The sequence below is a fragment of the Cyprinus carpio genome, chromosome A22 (assembly GCF_018340385.1).
Source record: "Cyprinus carpio isolate SPL01 chromosome A22, ASM1834038v1, whole genome shotgun sequence".
NCBI lineage: Eukaryota > Metazoa > Chordata > Actinopteri > Cypriniformes > Cyprinidae > Cyprinus > Cyprinus carpio.
This window is the reverse complement of record NC_056593.1, coordinates 1,190,825-1,197,411: the sequence shown is the minus strand read 5'-3', so window position 1 is coordinate 1,197,411 and position 6,587 is coordinate 1,190,825. Positions and strand designations below refer to the sequence as shown.

General features: G+C 43.8%; 1 pseudogene; it reads right to left on the bottom strand.

Annotated features, from left to right (window-relative positions):
* Positions 1 to 1,243: 1,243 nt before the first annotated feature.
* LOC122134946 overlaps positions 1,244 to 6,587 on the bottom strand; it is a 12,470-nt pseudogene continuing 7,126 nt past the window's right edge.

The window sequence follows — 6,587 nt, the reverse complement described above, 5'->3', positions numbered from 1 at the left end:
AGGCTATATGATACATATCCACACGTGTTGCATTTGAAAACGGGCTTTTAAAAACTGTGTTTTTCTTTAGCCGCGCAAACACAATGTATTAAACCGCCAGCAGATGTCGCTGTCCGCCGTATAAAACCTACGATAACAACAACCAATCGAACGACCTCTAAACTCGAGGGCATGTAAAATGTGTTAGATATTTTTTGCCTTATTAGCATCCAAACGGTTGTATAAAAGCTTATAACTTCATCACGTGCCTCATTTGTGCAGCGCGAATGGTAAACTTCTCTGAAGAGCTTACACTATTTGAGCTGGGATTTGATTAAAATGTATAAAAACACTCCCGAGAAACACGGGTTTTGTATTTCTACTCATTTATTTCCTCTCGTGACAGTGAGCGAGAGATCAAAGGCAGTTTATCTACACAAGCACGGCATCTTCTGCTCACACAGGAAACAGGAAGTCAAAACCACAGCAGCTTTCACCAAAAATCAGCCTGGCGTCTTTCATATAGCAACAATAACAACAACTAAAATACATTTCAGTTATGATTTCAGCAATGGTTCATTTACAGTCAATTTCTTAAATAAAAAGTTAACTCAAAACAAAAAAGTGCTGAAAATTTGCATCAGTGTCTCAGCAATGGATGCTCTGGCAGTGAATGGGTGCCGTCAGAAAACAGCTGATAAAAACATCACAATAATCCACAGCACTCCAGTCCATCAGTTCACATCTGGAGAAGACAAAAGCTGAAACAAATCCAGCATTTTTAACTAAAATGCGAGTCTAAAATCCATAATAACTCTTCCTGCAGTTAAAAAGTGCATCTCCTGTTGTCTCTCACATCAAAATCCAGACACATATTTGTTTTTAGCTGTTTAAACACTGCTTGATCTGTGCAGATTTCTCTCCTGATTCAGACCAGAACACACCTATCATGCGTTATCATGGATAATGGACTCATATTTTAGTTAAAAAACGTCTTGTGTTCTCCAGATGTTAACTGATGGACTGGAGTGCTGTGGATTATTGTGGATGTTTTTATCAGCTGTTTTCTGACGGCACCCATTCACTGCAGAGCATCCATTGCTGAGACACTGATGCAATGCTACATTTCTCCAGATCTGATGAAAGAAACACAACTCACTGAGGGTGAGCACATTTTCTTTTTCGGCTGAACTAAGTTTATTAAGTGCTATGGCGAGTCTCTCTAGCACTACTCATCTAAGGGTTCTGTCAGGTTTATTCAGCCTCAGCATCCAGCTGGCTCTTTGTTCTCGTTGTTTCCGCAGTCCAATATCATCGCAGCTGCTGTTGTTGTCACAATCGAGGCTGTTCTGTTTCTCTCTCTCGGGTCTCGGTGGAGGTCTGGATTCGGTCTCGCTGACCGAGGGGATGCGGACCGGAGATGCGAGAAGATTACTGGAGGATGCTCTCTCTCCTCCGTTCTTTAGGAGAATCGGACAGAAGAATAGAAATCAACTCGGTTTTTATGCATTTTTAATGTTGTGAGAACATAACGAACCTCCGGGGCCGATGGGGGGGTTCATCATCAGGCGGGTTTCATCTGCACGTTCCAGTGTTTTAAACGCTCGTACTGGCCTGCCGGAGTTTACGCTGGGCGGCCTGTGGATGACACACATTTTCATGAGTGTGGAGGAACAACCTGAAGAACGCGACACTAGCGCAGCGTTGAGCTCACCACGATGTCCTGGTCCACTCTGCGTCTGCTTGTCGCGCGCACTTTGTCCCAGTTGGTGCTGGCCTCACCCAGAGCAGAAGATGTGACTTCTTCTCCATCTCCTGCAGGAGCTCCTTCTTCTCGCGCTGGGTCCTGCTGGAGCTGCTCCTCCTGGTCCTCCTGCAGCGGTCAGCAGAGACTTCACCTTCTCCTCCTCCTACCACCAGCAAGCCTGCAAACACAACAGAACCAAAGGCTAATGCTTAGCTAAACACCAGAATGAAACCTCAACGCTGAAACTACACTAAAACACAGGAAACGTTAAACACAGTTAAACACCAGAAACGTGGATGTTAGCACAAGCTAAACACCAGAAACATCTATGCTAGCACAGCAAAATGGCAGAAACATCGATGTTCGCAAAGCTAAAGGCCAGGAACATCGATGCTAGCGAAGCTAAACTCCCAGGAGGAACATCAATGCTATGCACAGCAAAATGCCAGAAGAAACATCGATGTTAGCGAAAAGCTAAAAACGCCAGAAAACATCAATGCTAGCATAGCAAAATGCCAGAGAAGAAAACATCGATGTTAGCGAAGCTAAACGCCAACTGGGAACATCGATGTAGCACAGCTAAACACACCAGAAACATCGATGTTATGGAAGCTAAAACGCCAGAAAACATCGATGCTAGCATAACAAAATGCCAGAAACATCGATGTTAGCCAAAGCTAAACGCCAGGTAACATCGATGCTAGCACAGGCTAAACACCAGAAACATCGAGTGTTAGCAAAGCTAAACACCAGGAAAAAACATCGATGCTAGCACAGCTAACACACCAGAAAACATTGATGTTAGCCAAAGCTAAACACGGAAACATCGATGCTAGCACAGCTAAACACCAGAGAAACATCAATGCTAGCACAGCTAAACGGCAGAAACATCAATGCTAGCATAGCAAAATGCCAGAAACCCATCGATGTTGTTAGCAAAGGCTAAACGCCAGAAACATCAATGCTAGCACAGCTAAAACACCAGAAAGAAACATCGATGGTAGCAAAGCTAAATGCCAGGAAACATCAACTGTAGCACAGCTAAATGCCAGAAACATCGATGTTAGCAAAGCTAAAATGCCAGGAAACATCAACGCTATTACAGTTTAAAACACCAGAGAAAAACCTGTGCTAATACAGTTAATACCAGAAATTAAACAACAGTTAATACACTAAACACCAGACAAATCAATGATAACGCAGCGAAATATTCAAGAAAATGTAATGTTAAGTAGCCCAGCTATAAAACACCAAACCCCAAATATCTGCTAATGCAGCTAACAACATCAGTAACAGAGATGAACACTAGAAACATCAATGCATGAACAATTAAACTTCAGACAATATAATGTTAAAATGGCTAAAACACCTGAAATGGATCCTCTTAAAAAAACTCTTAATGTTAATGTGTGCGGCTAAAACTAAACATGGCTCTTTAAATCAGAAAAAATGTGTAAAACAGCGGTGCTTAAACTGAAAACTAGCGTTCAAAAACTCAACTTCCTGAGCTAATAAAGCTTGTTAAGCTGTGTTAAGTTACCCAGGCGTCAGCGGAGCAAATAAACAGCAGCTGTGTGTAGCGCTAGTATGAGTAAACTGAGTATGTTTTATTTATGGATGTGAAACATCGGTAAGCTGTGGCAGTGTGTCTGGATGATTGACTGGAAGACTAACTGTTGAGCAGACACTCGTCAGAATTTGTGCAACATATACTGAGACGCCAAACCACAACACAGATGGACAGGAAGTGAAGTGACACGTGTACGGTGTTTTTCAGCGACTGTGTGTGTGTGTATTTTAATATTTATTAGCTTCTTCTCCAGGCGAGGAGCCTAAATCTATCTGACTCCTCCTTCAGCGAACCTGACTAAACGCAAAAATAATGAACCAAAATCACTATAATACAAATATAACATATAAAATTATAAATAAATAAATGTGTGTGTGTGTGTGTGTGTGTGTGTGTGTGTATACTTGTAAATAAAAGCAATAGCTATATGAAATCTATATGATCTTTATATAAAATATATATGAAAGATATATGTGTATATATTTAAAATATATTTAAAAAACAACCAGAAGTCTATGTCTGTATGAGTTGCATTTACTTAAATGTGGTGTGTGGGGTGTGTGTGTGTGTTTGTATATATATATTATATATAATTTAAAACAGAGGTCTGTGTCTATAGGTCTATCTAGGATTCATTTAAATAATATATTTAAATATCAAAGTTGATAATAAGTACTGTGTGTGTGATGCGTTGTGGGTTTTTTTAGTTTCAAGGGCGGAGGCTTCCGTTCAGTGATTCACGAGACAATCCTTTCTGTCTCTCTCTCTCTTTCTCTGTATGATGTCTCTGGGGACACACGTGTGTGTGTGTGGTGTGCTGTGTGAGTGTGTAAATGAGTGTGTTAGTGTGTGAGTGTGTGTGGTGTGTGTTGTGTGTGTGTGTGGTAGTCGCGAGAGTGGTGTGATGTGTAGTGTGTGTGTAAGTGTTTTGACTGTGTGTGTGTAGACGTGCGCGTGTGTTGGTTGTGGTGTGTGTGTGTGGTGTAAGAGTGTGTGTGTGTGTTGTGTAAGAGTGTGTTAGTGTGTGTGTGTGTGTGTTGTGTGTGCGCGTGTGTGGTAGCGCGTATGTCGGCTGTGTAACAGAATGTGCGTGCAATACGCGATCGTGTGTGAGTGTGCGTGTAAGAGTCGTGTGTGAAGCAGCTGTGTGTGTGTGTGTAAGACAAGTGTGTACGCTGTGTGTGTTAAAGAGTGTGGTAGTGCGCGTGTGTGTGTCTGTGTAAGAGTTGTGTTAGTTGTGTAGTGCTGTGTAAGAGTGCTGTTTAGTAGTGTGTGTGGTGTGTGTGTGTGTGTGTGTGAGCGGCTGTGTGTGTGGTGTGTGTGTGTGTGTGTGGGTGTTGTGGTGTGGAGCGTGATGAATTGCTGTGTGTGTGTTGTGTGTGTGTGTGTGTGAGCGTGAGTGGTGTGTGTGTGTGTGTGGTTTGTGTCGTGTGTGAGAGGTGAGTGTGTGTGTGTGTGTGTGTGTGTGTGATTTGCTGTGTGTGTGTGTGTGTGTGTGTGTGGTGTGTGTTTGGTGTGTTGTGTGTGTTGGTGAGCATGAGGTGTGTGTGTGTGTGTGTGTGGGTCACGGCTGTACTTTTGTATTATCTTCTTGCGCTGTGTTGGTGTGTTGTTTGTGCTCCCCCTACAGGTGCGCTGCGGAGCGGTGAGGGAATCAGAGTGGATTGGTGCACGGTTGCACAGGTGCTGTGCCTAGTGATAAGAGGCTTCCTGTTGGGCGTCCTCGGGGGCGTTCCTTCAGTCACATCGATCCCTGGCCAGGGGACAGTGATGTTTGATCGGCTGCGTTGCGAGAGTGAGAAGTTGTGAGATAGTCTTTGTTATGGAGACTCAAAATAAAGAGTATTGTAACCGCCGAAACCGCTTTTTCCTCCTTCATTGTTGTGCTCCTAATAAGGGAGGGCGTACACAATTGGGGGCTCGGCCGGTATAACATATCAACCCACAGCCTACCATGCCCAGAGTCAAGGGGCACTTGACGCGTTTTCATCTCTACGTTAAAATCATTGATTGAGAGCCTACTGGTCTGGAAATTGCAGCGGGACACCTGTGAAAGAGACAAATGGTCTGCCGTGGTTGATGGGGTTAGCAGCCAGGGAAGTTTACGCAACAGAGTTGTGTTTTTAGCCCAAAACGAGCTGGTTTTGCACACAAGTCAGGGGGTTATTAGCTGTCTTACGTGATCAATGGATTGATTCAGAACTCACCGGAAAAAATTGTCAGAGGTACGTACCCCTCTTCTAACGGGTTTCCGTCGTCGGCTTTCTTAGCTGGTGAGTTAGCTGGAAACTGTTTAAATATAAAAATCAGGGGGGAAATGAACCATGAAAAAGCTGTTGACCGTTACACTGAACATCGGAAGTTTAGCTTTAGCGTTGGAGATCGAGGTCATCGCGCTTCTGCCTGTAGTAGATTCCCCATTCCAAGCCAAACTATACTGGCCCGTAGAGATAATACATTGCGGGGCCCGTGGATATTACACGATTCTGAACGCCAGGACCGAAGAAAAGAACAGAGATCCCAAGTCTGGTCATGTAAATCTCCTTAAGCCTTTATTATCAGGTAGCCGATTGGTTTCAAAGCCAGTGGCGCCGGGTGGTGCTAGTGGGACAGCCCCCTCAGGCAGGTGTCACACCGGACATGAGTATGCCCTGTGGACGAATTAAAATCTCTCATCCTGATGACGGCGTGTTACTAGGTCGTTTTAAGAATTCTGAAACGTTGAAAAATCTGCCTTCTAATCTTCAACATTTAGATGCGACACATAGTCAAGAATTGATTAGTTTGCTTTCGGGAGTTCCCGGAGCTGTTCTCGGATGTTCAAACTCAAACGAAAGGAGTTGGAGCATGATATCGAGGGTGGGCGAAGCTGCTCCTGTCCGTCAACGTTTTTACAGGGTTCCGCTGAATAACGAGAGGTTTTAGAAAAGGAGAAGTCCAGTATTGCTGGATAACAGAATTAGCCGAGCCTTCCGTTTTCCCATCTGGTCCTCGGCTGTGTTGTAGTAAAAAAATCTGATGGTCCGTTTCGTTTTGTACAGATCTAGGAAACTGAATACTGTTACAAAACCACAGACTCCTTCCTCTGCAGAAGAATGGGAGGTACTGTGTCGCATCAGGTCAGTGCCTCAAAATTTGTGACAAAATTGGATTTATTAAGGGCTATTGGCCAGATTCCGTTGACCCGAGCAGCGCGCAAAGGTTTCATCGTTTATCAACACTAATGGATTATTTTTTACCGGGTCATGAGTTTCGGTCTTCGACAGCCCCGGCGAGTTTCACGCAGCTGTA